The 19,768-nt window shown below is 47.3% G+C and overlaps 1 long non-coding RNA gene across 1 annotated transcript in view; it reads right to left on the bottom strand.

Annotated features, from left to right (window-relative positions):
- The window catches only part of LOC141169725 (uncharacterized), an 85,445-nt gene that overhangs the window by 42,317 nt on the left and 23,360 nt on the right, over nucleotides 1-19,768 (bottom strand). Inside the window, exon 2 of the long non-coding RNA XR_012252299.1 lies at nucleotides 7,920-8,093. This is a non-coding gene — a long non-coding RNA (uncharacterized lncRNA). The remainder of the gene's footprint in view (nucleotides 1-7,919; nucleotides 8,094-19,768) is intronic.

The following is a 19,768-nucleotide window of genomic DNA, read 5'->3' on the forward strand; positions in this document are numbered from 1 at the left end:
AAAAGAGAGGCAGTGTTTGAGAAAAATATATACAAAAATGTTACAAAGGAGACATTAAAATACATAAGCTCTATAAAGATCGCTGCGACAATTCCATATAGGTGGGTGGTGGAGGGGCTCCCCAGTTTGATTTGAGCGTAATCGAACACGACCCATTGCTTATAATGCTTATACCCCCCTGGCAATGAGTGCTCCCTTATTGTCCATGGGTTCTCTTATACCTAAGGGGAGATCTGTCCACACGCCCCTTGTGGTGACATCATGCGGGCCGGTCTCCAACCTGTACATTTTTATTAAAAATGCTAACTTCTGCAATAACTCATCGCTCGTTAATCACAGAAGCTTGCAAATTATGCCATTTTTTCCTTTATGATTTTACCTTCATTTAGAGACCACACATCGCATACCTGCAGTCTGCTATTCTGATGTTTTTTGCGCTACAGCTCCCTGATTCTGCTTACAGCCATGGAAAACTATGAATACATTTCTGGGCTGACTCTGCCACAAAAATATAGGTCCCATTATTGCCGGACGTATGGAACTCACAATATTTCATATTTCATATCGGAGTCGGTGTGTCTATAGATTTCTTCTTTGAAGCTCGGGAAGCAAGCTCCAACAGTTACACGAGCATTATTGCAACCCTGCCACTAATTCCCCCTTCTGTCTTTCAGGGACAAGAGGCTCGCATTCTAAGTAGCTTGTAACACTTCTTGGCTGACAGCAATTGGTTTAAGGCCTTACTCATGACTGTATTAATTAGGGCTTGTGCTGAGGTTTTTATGTAGACAGCTTGGTACTGACAAAAGGGATAAATGGTGTAGCATCGGCGTCACTGCCCCGTACTAGGCAGAGATGCCGTCCCTCTCACCTCCCCGCTCCTGGCGCGGCGTCCTCCAGCGCTTCTCTCCCCGCTGCTTCCGGCACGCGCTCCTTCCCCGGCAGTGTGCTTAGGGCGCGCGCGCTCCCCCTCTCTTAAAGGGACCGCGCGCGCCGTCCTAAGGAGTCCCCATCCAATTGCCGGAGGACCTCCCATATATAAGGCACCTCCTCCAAAATGGAGGTGCCCGAGCAATGTTGTTGCAAAGCCTTCACTCTGCTTCAGCCCTCAGGTCCCCTTACCAGTTACCTGCCAGTCACCTGCCAGATTCCTGCTTGTTACCTGCCAGTCACCTGCCAGATTCCTGCTTGTTACCTGCCTGCTATCCGCTTACCTGCTTGCAAGCCTGCGGTCCGACGGTCTGCCTTCCGACACCTGTCAGTCTGTCTATGGACCAGCCTGCCCGCTCACCTGGGAGCGCTCACCTACTACCTGTCTGCTAGCCTACCTAGAGGCTCCGCCGTCACGTGCTGTGACCACCTGCCTGTCCAGAGACTCTTGCCCGCGCACCTGGGAGCGCTCACCTGCTACCTGCCTGCTAGCCTACCTGGAGGCTCTGCCGTCACTTACCGTGACCACCCGCCTGTCAGGAGACTGTCCCCGTCACTTGCCGTGACCTCCTGCCCTTCTACCCAGTGACTGTCCCCGTCACTAGCCGTGACTACCTGCCCGCCTTCCCTGGGAGCCACCCGCTTCCTTACAAGGACTGCCCCCTTGTATAGTTGCTCAGAGGTTCCACCTCCCAGACCCGTTACAAATGGTCAATATCCATGTCAGGGAAATGTGGAAGAATATTTTCCTGACATCAATATCTCCCTGACACAGACATTTAGATTTGTTAAGCCAAGAGAAGTACACTATTGTGTTTAAACTGACTTGTAAATATACAGTACAGACCAAAAGTTTGGACACACCTTCTCATTTAAAGATTTTTCTGTATTTTCATGACAATGAAAATTGTACTTTTACACTGAAGGCATCAAAACTATGAATTAACACATGTGGAATTATATACTTAACAAAAAAGTGTGAAACAACTGAAAATATGTCTTATATTCTAGATTCTTCAAAGTAGCCACCTTTGGCTTTGATGACTGCTTTGCACACTCTTGACATTCTCTTGATGAACTTCAAGAGGTAGTCACCGGAAATGGTTTTCACTTCACAAGTGTGCCCTGTCAGGTTTAATAAGTGGGATTTCTTGCCTTATAAATGAGGTTGGGACCATCAGTTGTGTTGTGCAGAAGTCTGGTGGATACACAGCTGATAGTCCTACTGTATAGTCAGAATTTGTATTATGGCAAGAAAAAAGCAGCTAAGTAAAGAAAAATGAGTGGCCATCATTACTTTAAGAAATGAAGGTCAGTCAGTCCGAAAAATTGGGCAAACTTTGAAAGTGTCCCCAAGTGCAGTTGCAAAAACCATCAAGCGTTACAAAGAAACTGGCTCACAAGAGGACCGCCCCAGGAAAGGAAGACCAAGAGTCACCTCTGCTTCTGAGGATAAGTTTATCCGAGTCACCAGCCTCAGAAATCGCAGGTTAACAGCAGCTCAGATTAGAGACCAGGTCTATGCAACACAGAGTTCTAGCAGCAGACACATCTCTACAACAACTGTTAAGAGGAGACTTTGTGCAGCAGGCAAAATAGCTGCTAGGAAACCACTGCTAAGATCAGGCAACAAGCAGAAGAGACTTGTTTGGGCTAAAGAACATAAGGAATGGATATTAGACCAGTGGAAATCTGTGCTTTGGTCTGATGAGTCCAAATTTGAGATCTTTGCTTTCAACCACCGTGTCTTTGTGCGACGCAGAAAAGGTGAACGGATGGACTCTACATGCCTGGTTCCCACCGTGAAGCATGGAGGAGGAGGTGTGATGGTGTGGGGGTGCTTTGCTGGTGACACTGTTGGGGATTTATTCAAATTTGAAGGCATACTGAACCAGCATGGCTACCACAGCATCTTGCAGCGGCATGCTATTTCATCCAGTTTGCGTTTAGTTGGACCATCATTTATTTTTCAACAGGACAATGACCCCAAACACACCTCCCGGCTGTGTAAGGGCTATTTGACCAAGAAGGAGAGTGATGGGGTGCTACGCCAGATGACCTGGCCTCCACAGTCACCAGACCTGAACCCAATGGAGATAGTTTGGGGTGAGCTCGACCGCAGAGTGAAGGCAAAAGGGCCAACAAGTGCTAAGCATCTCTGGGAACTCCTTCAAGATTGTTGGAAGACCATTTCCGGTGACTACCTCTTGAAGCTCATCAAGAGTATGCCAAGAGTGTGCAAAGTAGTCATCAAAGCAAAAGGTGGCTACTTTGCAGAACCTAGAATATAGGACATATTTTCAGTTGTTTCACACTTTTTTGTTAAGTATATAATTCCACATGTGGTAATTCATAGTTTTGATGCCTTCAGTGTGAATGTACAATTTTCATAGTCATGAAAATACAGAAAAATCTTTAAATGTGAAGGTGTGTCCAAACTTTTGGTCTGTACTGTATATCTAACTGTCCCTCACACAGCAGCACCTCTCACTACACTGTTTGATCCGTAGTGACTGTGACGAGCATGGCGGTGCCAGGTCTTATATAGACCCGATGACTCTATGCAGCCAGCCAATCACTGTAATGCACACAACCAACATGGCTACGGATTTACAGTGGGTGGCAAGCAATCCCTGTGACTAGCCCAGGGGGATGGGGATGACTCAGTACCCGGGCATTTGCCTGGCCTTGGGGATGTCGCGGTGGTCGGCTCCCGGGCCCGTACCCTGTGGTCAGATTTTAAAAGGAGATAGTTTGTTAATTTTATGGAAGTTCGTGACGCCACCTGTGGTTTCTGGTGAGAATCACCAGCGCTGCGGCAGTCCACTGAGGCCGGTGATAAGGCAGCTCGATGGTATAGCTCCCCACAGGTGGAGCTAGGCCTCAGGGCAGCGTACGGAGAGGGGGATGAAGGACAGGCGAGACCCAGCCGGGTCAGAGCAAGAACGGGGACCGACACGGTAGTCACTTCAGCACCTTTTACTGGTGGTAGTTCAGGCACATCCCGGAGCACTGTAGGGTGAAGGGTGCATATCAGGATCCTCCCCAATGAGCGGGTGTAGGGCCTCCTGTTTCTCGCCTCTGTGTAGTAAGTTACTGACCTACCTGGAGCTGGGCCTAACTTGGTTTCTGTTCTGCACCTGCTGACTTGGTGATTGGGCCTTCTGTTGGAGATCACTCTCCCTATTCTCTGGGGTCTCCGTGATTCCTGACCCTGGTACGTATCAGCTTTTGGTGATCCTGGGACATGTAGTTCACCAGGGGTTCCGTTTGTTTTCTACTGGTCATGAAGATCCATGTAGACTTGGACCCGGTGTCCGGTATATCCTTCAGGGTGAGCTGGTTAAGCTCCTCTGCCCCCTATGTTACTCACTTTCCACTCGCCTTCGGCCCCAATGTCACACTGACTCTGCGTACAGGAGGTCAGGGGCCTAAACTGACCCTAAGCTGGGGCCCTGACTAATCCCTCTACCTGGAGGTACTGTTAAAGGTACAGAGGTCCAGGCCGCCAGCGTAACCCCTACCTCCTGAGGATCCCTGCACCTCAGTAATCTAGTCCTGAGAAGGACCCCGATCACAACAATAGGGGACAGGAAATAATATGCCAACACTCAGTACTTAGACGAACGAGACAGTACAAGGGTCAAACCAAAAACCACCTTGCATACAAAAACTACACCACAACTACAGAGGGAACACCAACGGGAAAGGAGATAAATGATAAAGCGAGGAAGGGAAAAACCACACCAAATACATTTAGCTCCGAACTCCAAAATACCACGATCCGCTCTGTTTGTCTGTATGAAATGCTTTCACCAACACTTCCTTAACAGACCGGCAGGCATATGAAGGAGTCCCACTACTGCAGCATTGATTGCAGCTGGGCGAGGCTGGACCTCGTCTAGCACAGAGAGAGAGAGTTAACTCCCTCACTGCCGAAAAACACAAAACACCAAAAACTCAGCTGCGAGAAGTCAGGCTGTATAGTCGCGACGATCTTCGTGGCGACACACCCGTGACAGTACCCCCCCTTCTAGGAGGGGCCTCCGGACCCTCAGGGCTAGGTTTATCCGGGTGAGTCGTATGGAAGGCCCGAACTAATCGGTCTGCGTTAATATCCGACGCAGGAACCCACATCCTCTCCTCAGGACCATACCCCTTCCAATGAGCCAGGTACTGAAGGGACCGGCGATTAAAGCGTGAATCGATGACCTTCGATACCTGGAACTCCAAGTTACCATTGACCACCACTGGAGGGGGAGGTAAAGGTGACGGTATCACCGGCGCCACATACCTCTTAAGCAACGATCTGTGGAACACGTTGTGAATTTTAAACGTAGGGGGAAGGTCAAGACGGAATGCCACCGGATTAATTATAGAACTACACCACAACTACAGAGGGAACACCAACGGGAAAGGAGATAAATGATAAAGCGAGGAAGGGAAAAACCACACAAAATACACTTAGCTCAGAACTCCAAAATACCACGATCCGCTCTGTTTGTCTGTATGAAATGCTTTCACCAACACTTCCTTAACAGACCGGCAGGCATATGAAGGAGTCCCACTACTGCAGCATTGATTGCAGCTGGGCGAGGCTGGACCTCGTCTAGCACAGAGAGAGAGAGTTAACTCCCTCACTGCCGAAAAACACAAAACACCAAAAACTCAGCTGCGAGAAGTCAGGCTGTATAGTCGCGACGATCTTCGTGGCGGCACACCCGTGACACCCGCTCGGGCCCTCACTAGGCTACACACACTGCAGCCGGGACGCTGCTCTTCTTCGCCGCTCTCAGAGTGTCGGCACACTCCTAGCTCTCTATCCTGAGCTCTGTGAGTTCTAGTCTGGACTCACTCTACAGACTATACTGAACTCTTTCTGCAGGAACTGCTAGGCTCTGGCTCGACTGCACTGACTCCTGTGTCTGAGCAGGAACTGCTGAATCACTGAGCTGCCTAGCTCCACCTTCCCTATTTATATCCCTATCGGGCTCCCTCTGGTGGTCTGAGGTGGAAGGTGGAGGAGTGTGTATGCTGTGGGGGCCTCTTGTGGAGAAATCCAGTAATGCACCCCTCTAGAATCTGTGGTACCAAGCGCAGCTGGGCGCCACACCTGCATGTTCATTGGCTCTCTAAAGAGCGACAAACATGCCGGGCAGGGATCCGAGCAGTTGTTAGCATGCTCGCTCATCACTAGTTACTAACAATTTTTTGAAATGTGGAGACTCCGAGTTGGGTCTCTATATGGTAGTTTGCCTGTAGGGGAAGGGGTGTCAGAGCCCCATTATACTATTTGTACACTGTGGAAATTGATTTCACTTTAGTGGTGTTTGTCTTCCCATAATTTTTGGAAATGTTTTGACTCCAAGTTGGGCCTCTTTCATGTGTGTTGCCTCTGGCAGTAGGGCTCACAGACCGTCAGGTTTGCACTTACTTTCAGTCAACTACCTGTGCTACTATCCTTACATTTTACATAGTAGTGTACGAAGCTGATTTTTCTACCACCTGAGTGCGGCTTAGCAGAAAAGCAGCTTTTGCTGCTGCATGTGGTATCAGGGCTCCCAGCACAGGAGGTCTACACTGATCCCTCACCAGCATCTTAATTTAAACCTAAATTCAAAGCTGTAAATTCTGGTCCAGACTTAATACCTCATGTATGGCCCATGGCTAATTGCTGCTGTACTATTCCAAAATATCTACTGTGGGTCAATTGGTGCCACTTTTCCTGGTGTCTGCCCCTAATTTTTGGAATTGTTTGGACTTCAAGCTGGGTCTCCTTCATGTATGTTGCCTGAATTTTGCAGGGCTCTCAGAGCACCAGGCCTATACCTGTAACTCACCCACCAGTTACTGATCAATCTTTAAGCTAGAAATGCTGTCCCAGGCCCTGCCCCATTCATCCATGCTGCGCAATTATACTATTTGTACTCTGGGTCAATTGATGCTTCTTTTTCTGGTGTCTGCCCCTAATTTGAGCTGTTTTGGCAGCTTTTGGCACCCCCTGAAGGTGTTGTCTATGCGTTTGGTTTTGCCTCCCATTAAATTTAATGAGGTTTGGATATGTTCGACGAACTGTTCGGCGAACATCGGGAAATTCGCCGATCCGAACCAAACATTGAAAGATTCGCTCATCTCTACTCACTATCCCTTTCCTCCAGTCTTCTTTTACTTTAGTGACATCTCAGAATGCGGCACAGTTCACATTGGACCTTAGGTCTTTGTGTATGCACTCTCAGGCCCTATATGACTCACTGAGGGGAAACTGTCACTTTCCCTTCAACTTAGCCCCTCCCACCCTGGGCTAGTCCCAAGCATTAATGCTCACTATCCCTACTAATAAACTACACAAATTATCAATATTACAGTACTAACACAAATCAAAATTCACATTATACATCACAGTTCACATTAGAGCACATAACATATTACTTGTTTCTTCAAGGGGGGGGGACGTGGGCAGTATGTCCATCCCCTTACACATGGATGGAGGGGGAGGAGGTTCCTGATGCACACAGAAGGAAGGGGAAGAACTTCCTACGGAGCATGAGGGGAAAGGGCGGAGCTTCCTACTGCACATGCTCACTCGCTCTTGTCTTATTAACATTGCAGGATAGGTTTCCTTAAGACCTCATTCACACATCAGTAGTTGTTCAGTATTTTGTATCAGTGTTTTTATACCAAAACAAGGAGTGGAACTTACAGAAAAAAAAGATAATTGAAAATTAACACTTGTCCTGTGTTTTGAAGACACTCTAGTTTATGGCATACAAATACTGATAAAATACTGATGTGTGAATAAAGCCTAAGTATAACAAGATAACGGCCACCTTCATTTTATATTCATAAGCAATTTCCTCCCTACACATAACCAGTGGGATTTGCTGAGTTAAAGCATTTATTACTGTAATTATAATGACTTTTCTTTTAGTGATCTCTCTCTTTCTCTTCTCTAGAAAACCCCCTTTGAGCGATATGTAGGAGCTACTCACCGATGCACATCGGGGACTGATCCCACTGATGACCATTCGGTCCATTTACACACGTGATCTTCTCCTGTGACGGGCGATATCCAGCCTCACATTGCACTGTCAGAGAGTCACTCACATTATAAAACTCCTCCGTCGCCTGGATCATTCCTTCACCAGATGGACGCCGACACCAACCTGCAAAATAAGAAATCACCATGAATGGACTGAAAGCAATTATGTATCTGTGACCACAAGTCTACGTCCTGGTGGAGGCATCTTCAAATGAAGATCATGTACAAGAAGAACTTTATGCTCATATTCAGAGCAGGAAAAAACCTGATGACTGATTGAGATCTAGAACCTTCCATAAGACCCTGGATGGCAGCTTTCTTTTGCTTAATGAGTGCACGGAGCTCTTCAGCTACAGGGCGAAAGGAAGACACTGCCATGACCATTGGGGTGAGAAGATGTTGTTGCTCTGAGCACTGGGGTAACAGGGAGGATACTGATGTGGGAAGGACACTACTGTAACCATTGGGGCGAGAGGGGGTGGACATTGGAAGTGTTGGGGCAATAGACACAACTGTGACCACTAGCAGGGTTCACATGGAGATGTGTGAACTGTATCATACAAGTTTCTCAGCTTATCCCAGGCTGTCAGGGGATGACACGTTTTGTAGCATTAACAGTACTATGGAACCTTGATACTTGAACTTTCCTTTAGCCCAGCGATCCAGGAGCAATACTTTGTGGTGTCCTTCCAATCTGGATTGCACTAGGTCTCAGAGGACTTCCTGCCCCTTGTTTTCCTGTTCCACACTGCGTTCCGAGGAGGCTATAGCACTTGCTGGCTCTTCAGTCATGTGTCTGGTTGCATCACAGGAGACACGTCGTATTGACGTCAAGATCAGGAGACTATTGAAGGTGTTATCCCGAAAGTCAATGGTGCAAAATTCTAAATCAGAACTAGAAGGAGCCATTTGGGACAGGGGTGGACGCTTTCTATTGGAGCCCATGATATAAGGTAGGAGATGACTTTGTGATCACGATGGTGGGCTAGCATTGGAAGCCATGAATAGATTGTTACCCTGCTCTGAATCTTCGGAGCAGTTTAACATTCCCAGCCCAGTAAATATCTGTTCGATGGGTGCACTTACTTATTTTAAAGGCATTTGCTGCCTGGTTACTATGGTAAACTAGTGCAGCCGTGATTTAGCGTTGTATAATACTTTGTAGGGTGTGCAAAAATCTAAGCTTAAAGTTAGGAAAGTGCTATTTACATCAAAAATTTAGTGGACTCATAAGAAACCCCTTTGTAAATCATGTACAAATAAAGTAAAGTAGTTCCATGTCTGAAAGCTCTCATCCTTCTTCAAATAGGCCCAGAACCAAAGAAGTGTCAGGTTCAGACTTAGAACAAATCCTCCTCAGAGGAAGAGAGGAATTCAGTCAATATGTCAATGGAAGAGGATAAAAATTATTATTTCCTTTCAGATGACACTGAGATCCTGCTTGGTGCCGTCCCCAATAATTTGAAGGTAGAGAAAAAGTTGGAACCAAGAACCATTTTGCTATGGCTCATCTCCGGGGCTCGATCCGGTGACCTCTTGCTGTGTGGTCGGTTTCTCTCTAGGACCACAGTCTGTGTTGCCTATGTCCAAATGCAGATAATGCTCTTGTCTTTGCTTTATTATGTTTCTTCTGTGCAGGTGTTTTCACTTCCTCGTTTGGTTTGTCCTATCACATCTTAGGAGGGGCTATTTATACCCTCCCACCACCTGCCTTCTTTGCTGGCTATGTTTCTAGACAGATGGTGTTTGGAGAGCCAGCGCCTCAGCTAGGGATTATCTTACTTTGTTAATCTCTGTAGCTTTTCCTATGGTTTGTTTGTCTTCCTCCCCAGCACCCTTTCCTTTCTTTTACATTTGGGGTCTGGGAGGTTTTCCACGAATTCCATTGGTTGTGTGCTTCTTATTTTCTTCTGTCTTTCCTATGTGTCTGTGTTAACATATTCATAGCCTTTTCCTCAGATTGTTGTGTATTTCTCTATTTAGTTATTATTGTTTTACTGTTGCACATTAGAGAGGGTGCAGTTAAGGACATTCAGGGTAAGTTGACTTTGAGTGGGGACGCCATTGCGCATGCTTAGGGTGCCAACCTCTACAGTCAGTCAGGGATAAATAAGGGTCAGATTAGGGTCTTTGCTAGTCTGAACAGGGACCTGTTATGTTCAGGTGTTTGTATGTTACCCAGGTAACCCTGTCCATCATCTCCGTATATAGTTAGAATCTTAGATTTTTTACAATCTGGTTTAGATAAAGGTCTCTTCCTAAGCACACTTAAAGTCCTGGTATCGGCCTTTAGTTCAATTTTCGATCAGCTTGTAGATCATCGCTGGATGAGAAGATTCTTTTAAAGCGTTGGCAAGACTGAAGAGAAAAAAAAAATTGACCTTTCCCTGGAACCTGAATTGGGTCCTGATTGGGCTAACTATGACTACCTTTGAGCCTATTGTTTTTTATTGATTTTGAGGAACTGACCACTTACTAAATTCTTTTCCAGCATTGAGCACCCATTTTCGTTGATCTTATTTTTGTGTTTTGTTAGAAATTTGCTTGCTTTGTTTTGTTAGTGATTTGTTTGCTCATCAGTTCAACCTCAGATATCAATTTCATTCAGTGACCTTATCTCAGGGGCCTTGGCCCATTGTTCTCTCAGCCAACGGACCCCTTATGTAGATGGAAAGAGTGGACACAGTGGAGCCACCACCAGGAGGTCTTACAAGCAGTTTCAGATGAAGGCTCTTGGAATATTCTTCATTGTTTCAGCTAAAGTAAATGCTTAAGGGGGAAGGGGCTGACCCCAGGGAGGAAAACGGACACATGCTTTAGTGAGGAGTGTGTGGAAGGACATTGAAGGAAGAGGATGGAGTCTGTGGACTTGAAAAGATGGATGGATAAACATGTTATCATTATGGCATATGTCGTTTGGATTTAAACTCTTGTAAACGATTATGGCTACTAGATACTGGTGTTTCTATTGATTTATCTGTTGTCTAGAGGATCGTGGACTGTGGCTACAGACTATACTGGCTAGAGATATGAAATCTGTGGGCCAAGAAAAAAGTTGGGAGACAGTGAGTATGGCCTGGTACAAAGCCAGTGGAACTACTGATCCCAGGTTGAGAACTTAAGGACTGAGAGAACTGTATTTTGGCCATTTACCTGGAATTGCTGTATTACCATGGATGTGATTAATAAAATATTATTGCATTGTTAACCTGCCAAGGTGATTACTTACGACCCACAACCTCAGATATTTACATACCATATCACCAAAGCCAGAAGAGTAAAATTCCAGGCCCTATCAATCCATTAACCATACTGTATCTTTTTATTTCTGACAACAGTCACCCTGAAGTTGAAACTATTCTTCTTGCCCAAGGTGTTGTCATGTTTCCATAGGTTGCAGGATATAATACCTCCATCATTTTGTAACAAGCCGAGTGAGAAATAGAAAGGAAGTTTTATGCGGTGGACACAAGAGCAATTCTAAATGACCTTTCAGTAACCAGGTCTTGGAGAAGAGTCACCAACCTCTTACTAATGTTCCAGGGTCCAAACAAAGGTCTGAAGGCTTCCAAGGCCTCTATTAAACTGCTTAAAATGGACCCATGACATTCTTGCTCCTCAAATACGGTGACGCTTGCTGAGCTTCAAATTACTAAACTGAGTTTGAAGATTAATTTGTGATGAGCCAAATGCATAGATATGTGCGCTGAATATATAAGATGCTTTGAATCAAGAGCCCTAGAAAGCTGCTGGACAAGAAGTCTGAGGAAAACTTAAGGGTTTTCTACATACATCTCTAAAAGCAGCAATTACCATTGACTAGTGTTGAGCGAGCACTAAAATGCTCGGGTGCTCGAAGCTCGGGCCGAGCTCACCGTGAAACTCGGTTGCTCGACCAGAGCAACGAGCCCAATGTTAGTCTATGGGAGACCCGAGCATTTTTGTGGCGGCTCCCCCGGCAGTCTGTAGAAAGCCTAAAAAGTGCACAATACGATAGTGACAGTGCTCAAAAGACATGGGGACAGCATGGGCATCGCCCCAGGAAACATTTCTGACCCCTAGGTCACTGCTGTCAACAACGTGGTCAGAGGTATTAGGGTATGTGCACACGATGCAGAAATGCTCAGGATTTTTTCCTGAGCGTTTCTGCATCTCTCTGGCAGGAAAAAACGCATGCGGTTTGTACATGCAGATTGTACATGCGGTTTCCTGCCAGGGACACGCGGAAATGAAGCGGTCTTCACTTTCATTTCCGCATGCGGGTTGACAAGCGCTTCCCAAGCGATTTTAGCATCACTTGGAAAGTGCTTGTCAACTTTACACTATATAAATCCATGCAGCCGGCAACCGGCATGGATTTATATAGTGTGTGAATGTCAAAAAATAAAAAATAAATATATACTTTGCCCTCTGATGGTCCCCGGTGTCCTGCTTCATCGGTCCCGGCTGCCGGCAGTGAAGACTTTAGGACCTTTCGACGTCAGCGTCACGTGACCCGTCACATGACTCTGACGTCAGCGATGGTCCTTCTTCATTCAACCCCGAAGTGCCGCGAACCAAGCAGGATCGCTGCGCGGGCCGTCAGAAGGTGAGAATATATATATTTTTTATTTTATTCTTTTTTTTTTTAATGGTACCTGGGTCTGGATGCGAGTCCTCTCCTCCACACCCGGGTACCATCCGCACATTAGACCGCATGAAAAGCGCATCAACATATACAGTGATGCGAATTCCATGCGGTCTAATGCAAGTCAATGGCGGCAAAAGAGCAGCTTTTCCGCAAAATTAATTGACATGCTGCGGATTTTTGAGCGCAGCGTTTACGCTGCGGAAAAATCCGCATCATGGGCACAGCACATGCGGATTTCAATTGGGGAACATTGCTGCCCTTCTACCATGCGTTTTTCATGCGTTTCCGCGGCGTTTACGCAACTGCAAAAACGCCGCGGAAAACGCATTAAATACACATCGTGTGAACTCAGCCTTAAGCAACTTTTAGGAGCTCACAATAAAACGTTCAAAAACTAAACTGAAACTGTTTTCCTGTGAAATATGTTAAGGAATTTCCTTTCCAGGGTAAAGACTTGTGTATAAGGTAAAATAAATAACCAAAAACAAAAATACTCCTCCACACCTTGGACTATGCTCACTAGCAGCATTTTTTATGCGTTTTTGCACTTTTGTATTGCTTTCATCCGTGACAAATGCATTCACCGGGAAATGTCATTTTAACATTTTACAACCTTATCTGGCCATGTGGTGTGTGACACATGCATACAGTGCTGAAAAGACATGGGAACAGCATGGGGAAGACCCCTGGAAGCATCTCTGACAGGACAACCAACAGAAGATTAGACCCCTAAAATATAACTTTTATTCGAATATGCTAAAAAGGACTCAGTAGTCACCATAACAACAAACACAAAAACAAGACAAAATGCCAGGGAACAGGGATAAGTCACACATCAGTCAGGAAGGATTACGGGCTCTATCTGTCCCTATTTTGTCCCTAAATTGTCTCCCTTCCTGACAGCGGAGGTTGGCACCCTAATTTTTGCTCCGTGGCGCCCCCGCTCAACGTCGGTGTCCCTAATAACCCTGGTAAATCTCTATCTTTATATTTAAAAAAACACAATCGTGAATAAAAGATAGAGAAAAGTGAACGTACAGATTAAGAAGCCGACCATTCATCATAGATATGCATTTAAGGAGACCCAAGTCTATATATTGCGACAATAATAGTAGCCCTGGGAATATTTAGAAGGTAAGATTTGTCTCAAGATAGCTGGTTTATTACATTCATACATAAACCAGCATATACTAAATAACCAAAGCTAATAAAGCAGGTTCTGTTATATATGAGACTGATCCCCAGAAGTAATGCCCCCAGACCGGTATCACATGTGCATCCTGCTCTATGTCGTTCTGAGTTGTCAGAGCCAGAATGTGATAGAGACTGTAACACATACAAGCAAAACAAATGACCAACTCTAAATGCATTATAACAATCTCAATATCATGTAGTAAGGAATAGCATTTATCATTGGTAATGCATTATGTCACATCTCATAGATATCAAAGAAATAACACAAATCATTAGTGATTCCTAATATCCTATGTCAGAAAATGTCATTACACGCCTGATCGGTACCTATGATGATCAGTCGAGACGAGTCATGGATATCCTTAAAAGACATTGGAGTATTTTGCAGGTCGATCCAGATGTGGCGAGCCTTGTCTCCAAAACACCCTCGGTGACGTATAGGAGAGGGAGATCGGTTAGGGATGCCGTTGTACATAGCCACTTTACTCCAAGGAAAAAAAAGGGGGATACGTGGCTACAAAACAGGTCTAATGGAACGTTTAGGTGTGGGCACTGCTCTTTCTGTAAATTTGTGACACCATCAAAGAGCTTCAAAAGTGCAGTGACAAACCGGGTGTACGACATGAGAGGTTTTGCGAACTGCAGAACGTCAGGAGTGGTGTATCTCTGTACGTGTACATGTCCAATGGATTACATTGGGAAAACCAAACGTGAACTACGTGTTCGAATTGGTGAACATCTTGGAGATATAAGACACGGCAGGGGCACACCACTTGCCAGGCATGTGAATTCAAAGCATGGGGGTGACGTTGAATGTATCTCATTTAGAGCTTTGGAGGTTGTGGAACAATCTATCAGGAGGGGAGATTGGAATAAGAGAATTCTCCAGCGGGAAGCCCGTTGGATTTTTTGGATGGAGTCGATGGCCCCAGGGGGTCTTAATGAGCAGTTGAGCTTCTCGAGTTTCATTTAATCCAGAGTAGGATATTAGGGGGCAAGAAGAAATCAGCTTTGGTGACAATCGCCCGTGAGGGCTATCACTTCTTTACACCCACTATTACGATGGGAATTTTTTTATTTTTATCCCTATCTTAACAATAAACGAATATTTAAGGGCAGATGAGTTAGAATGTGTGAATAACTGAGACTTACCTACAATAGAAATGGGATTTTTTCCTGCCTTCCATTATTTTTCAATGGAGACACAATAATACATTTTACTGTATCCCTTTTATAGATTAGTGCTTTCCACAGTGGTGAATCTAATATACCATACCCTTAGTTTGACTATATGTGTACCTTTTGTTAACCATCTATGAGTTTATGATTATTTGAGGTGGTTATCTGCAGATTGGTACTGCAAAACGATTATGGGCACCTTCTGGTGCTGCTGCCAGAACCATTTATGTATGTGCTTTCATGCTGTGTGTTCCACTGACTCTGGTATGCGTTCCAGCGACCTCACTTCCGGTTCACATCACTAGGGGGCGGAACTTCCGGTTTGCGTTCCACGCAGCATGGCGTGCGTTCCAGTGACATCATTTCCGGTATGTGCTGCTGGCGGAGACAGGGGCTCACATTTCCAGACTGTGGGTGTGTGCTTTATGTACACTACTCACGTGGTGAGAGCTTAATGGCGTGCGCTGGACTGCCAGGGTGAGTGACATGGTGGAAAAAGGGGGCGTCTAATCACAGGTACAATTAGTGAACATTGGGAGATGAGTGTGGGTGTCTATATATGTGGGAGATGTTCCCATTTCTTCATATGCAGCACTGACTGAGCGTCTGGAGAGAAGGATTGATTGCCTATCCAGTTCCCCTGATGAACCCTGGAGAGTACCAGGGAGAAACGCGTTGGGACGAGATATGAGGGATCATCAATGATAAGTGTTGCTCCCTGTCTATTTCTATGATATCAGACTGTCTTTGCATTTGGGACATGATATAAGGGACTATCTATGATAAGTGCTAAGTCCCTGTATTTTCTGACATAGGATATTAGGAATCACTAATGATTTGTGTTATTTCTTTGATATCTATGAGATGTGACATAATGCATTACCAATGATAAATGCTATTCCTTACTAAATGATATTGAGATTGTTATAATGCATTTAGAGTTGGTCATTTGTTTTGCTGTATGTGTTACAGTCTCTATCACATTCTGGCTCTGACAACTCAGAACGACATAGAGCAGGATGCACATGTGATACCGGTCTGGGGGCATTACTTCTGGGGATTAGTCTCATATATAACAGAACCTGCTTTATTAGCTTTGGTTATTTAGTATATGCTGGCTTGTGTATGAATGTAATAAACCAGCTATCTTGAGACAAATCTTACCTTCTAAATATTCCCAGGGCTACTATTATTGTCGCAATATATAGACTTGGGTCTCCTTAAATGCATATCTATGATGAATGGTCGGCTTCTTAATCTGTACGTTCACTTTTCTCTATCTTTTATTCACGATTGTGGTTTTTTAAATATAAAGATAGAGATTTACCAGGGTTATTAGGGACACCGACGTTGAGCGGGGGCGCCACGGAGCAAAAATTAGGGTGCCAACCTCCGCTGTCAGGAAGGGAGACAATTTAGGGACAAAATAGGGACAGATAGAGCCCGTAATCCTTCCTGACTGATGTGTGACTTATCCCTGTTCCCTGGCATTTTGTCTTGTTTTTGTGTTTGTTGTTATGGTGACTACTGAGTCCTTTTTAGCATATTCGAATAAAAGTTATATTTTAGGGGTCTAATCTTCTGTTGGTTGTCTAGTTTTGCAATTGGGCCCCGCTTATACATTCCTTGTTCAGGTGTTTAAGCATCTCTGACACCCAGGTCACTGCCTAAAAGTGTGCCCAACATAAGTGATCCTTGCCGCATCAGAAGATGCAGGCTTGCAACTATCCCAGTGCAAGTCCTTGTCCCAGGGCAGTGCTCAATTGTACCTCCCCCATTCCTTGCAATGCAAGCGCAAGTATGCAACCTGCCACCCACCCACCCCCAGGCTGCAATACCATACTGCTAGCTTGCTTACCCTTGAAATTGGGCCTTTTAGGCATGTGGAGGCGGAATCTGGCCACCACATCATGGCTGCATCGGCAGCCTGGTACCCATACTCAGTCCCAGGCCGCCGGCGGCCGGGTGTCCACGCTTGGTCCCCAGCCGCCAGGGGGCGGCCTGGTGTCCATATGACGCACCCCCTGGGACATATTCCTTTCTTTCAGGGGAATACCCGGAGCCGGATCAGATGGGGGTTGTAGTCTTCCGAGTGGCTGTGACCCGGTCCGTGCCCAGGGTGTCAAACTCAGTTGTATGTGGCAGTCCTACAGATGTTACTAAGTTCTTAATGTCGACTACGCCACCCGTTGTGTTGCGGTCACTGTGGCCGCCGCTGCAGCAGGGTCCGCTGAGGCTGGTGGTGTTGGTGCAGCTTGATAGGATAACCCCCAACGGGAGGGGTATAGCCTCAGGGGGATCAGGTGCAGAGGATGGGGGTTGTGGTGATGCAGTGTAGACGGCAATCAGAGACAGAGTCGGGTTATGCAGTTTAGGATGTTTACTCACTGCTGATGTTCCGGTCACTCCAGCTTCGAGTGACCTCCCGAGCCGTGCTGCGTCCACCAGGTTCTGGATCCAGCCAACCCCCAAATAAGTCCGGAGCGTGACCCTGAGCTCTCCTTCTGTCCTTTCTCTGGCCGTCCCCACTAGAGATCCACCCAGGTCCAGCTCCCTCGGGCCTTCTGTTGGGAGACCCTTGGCCTTGGGTTCCCTGACCCTCCACGTGGTATGCCTTCGGGGTGGATGTGGTGGGTGGCCGTGGCAGACGCTGCCCACGGCCTCCGGTCTCTGGCTGGGGTGTGTTTTTGCCCCCACCAGCTTGGGTTCCGGTACCCTGTGCCGACTCTTCACCCGGGGATTTAATTTGGGGTCTTAGAGTCCTTTCTTCTGTTTCCCCCTCTGGGTCTCTCTTTCTCCTCTCTCACTCTGGGTCTCTCTTCTCCTCCGCTCGCTGACTTTCTCTCTGCAACTGACCCTGTTCTTAGTTGGTGCCCACCTTATATACACCCTCTATGTGTGAGCTCAGGTGACCAGCACCCAATGAGCTCCTAACTTTACCCAGGCTGCTCCCCCTATCTGCCCCTACACTACTTGGGATGTACCACCCCCCTCCCACTCCAGCCAGGAACAGACTCGGTCGTACCTGCACATTTCTAAGTGGGAGTACCGTCGGTCTGCTCCTCGGAAATGGGATGTATGTAGTGCATGCAGCCTACCGAGCTCAGTTCCACACTCCTTCCTTACCCGGGAGTGGAATATCACACCTCTGGGTTGAGGTGCAATACCCCTGTAGCAGCCGAATCCTCAGGGTGCTACATTCCCCCCCGGTAAATCACAGCACGTCCTCGGGCTGTAAGACAAAAACATCACAAAACATACAAAAATTTTCATATAAACATAAACATATAAAACATATAAAACTTTATATAAATTAGCAGCATTAAACATTCTCGTCGTCTCTTGTTCCTCCTCCGGTCACTGGGCAACTGTTGACCGGGCAAAGTGCGACAGTTCCTTTCTTTAAGATGATTTAACAGTAAAACCAGTAGGGGGCGCTTTAGGACGCGCAACTATATACAAGGGTATGGCCGCTCTCAGTCCTCGGCCAGTTAAGGAGGGAAAGGGAATGGCTGCTCACAGTCCTCAGCCTGTGGGATTAAGGGTAAACGGGTGAACAGTTCACTCAGCTGGTCCCAACGGGGACTATATTAGCAATAACAGTTTCTTTATACCCCGGTCGGGTAACTATTTACAGCACCTGCTCCGCTGTACTCAACAACGTCTTCCTCCTGCTCCTTCTTTGGGGATCTCAGCTTCAGACCCGTCCGGATCCTCTTGCTCTTCCTCCTCACATCGCAGCTCCTCCTCTGTCAGGCGATGCACATGGAGGGCGTAAGGTCCTTTGGCACACTTGTGCCGGGTAAAGGTGACCTCGTCCCCGATATAAAGGTCACGACCTCTGTGCCCCTCCGGCAGATGGGACTCCACATCTCTGCGCGTGACAAAGACGTCGCCGGGGGTGTTGTGGTCTCTGATGAAGCCCCACCCATGCTGCATGTTGAACTTAATTACAGTCCCGGTGGTGCGGGGACTGTGCGCTGCACGGGGGTCCCTCCTGGTTCGGCTCTTCTGCTCGGCGCTCCTTATTTGGGCCTGTTGTTCCCGGACCCGCCTCTCTCTCCGCTCCCTCGCAAACTCCTCGAGCTGCTGTCGGCAGCACTCAGCACGCTCCGCTGCAGCTGCCCTGGTTTCTTGAGTGAACCCCATTAGGTCTTCTCCGGTGGGGTCCCACTCAAATTGGGTCTCTTCAAGCGGGGGCGAGATCCTTATCACGGGCTTCGGAGCCGGAATCAGGGGTGCACACATGGCCCCAACTCTCCTCTGGTGCTCCAGTTCATAATATTTCCGGGGCCAGATGAAAGGCTGCCCGTCCGGCCACGTGTGCTGGGCAAACAAGTCCTCTCCCAGACGCGGCACCCTTGGTTTTACGGGTGCGGGCGCGGTGGTGGTGGCGCCCGGGTTGCCCAGGCCTTGCGGCCAGGCCTGGGGCACCTGGAAGGTGAAGGGCACCGTTAGGACGGCGGCGCCCTGGGCTACCTGGCCTTGCGGCCAGGCCGGAGGCTCCGCGGAGGTAGGGGGCGCTGTTGGTGATGCGACGCCCGGGAATTCTAGGCCCTGCGACCAGGCTGGTGTTACTTCCTGTTTTGCCACGCTCGGGGTCGGTGCGCATGGCGTCACAGGGGTCGCGGCGGCGGCTTCCGGTTGGGGCCTAGTCTGCGTCGGTGACATGGCGTTTTCGGGCACAGCAGGGGGACTTTCGGGCTCTGCGACGGGGAGCTGGGGCAGGTAAGCGGTGTCCCGGTTTGGGGTATAGACGTCCCCTTTACCTGCCTCCATGCGTTCGGCTCCCTTCT

This window comes from Phyllobates terribilis, unplaced genomic scaffold (genome assembly GCF_046119375.1).
Source record: "Phyllobates terribilis strain yellow unplaced genomic scaffold, ASM4611937v1 Scaffold_1__5_contigs__length_1240528914, whole genome shotgun sequence".
Taxonomy (NCBI): Eukaryota; Metazoa; Chordata; class Amphibia; order Anura; family Dendrobatidae; genus Phyllobates; species Phyllobates terribilis.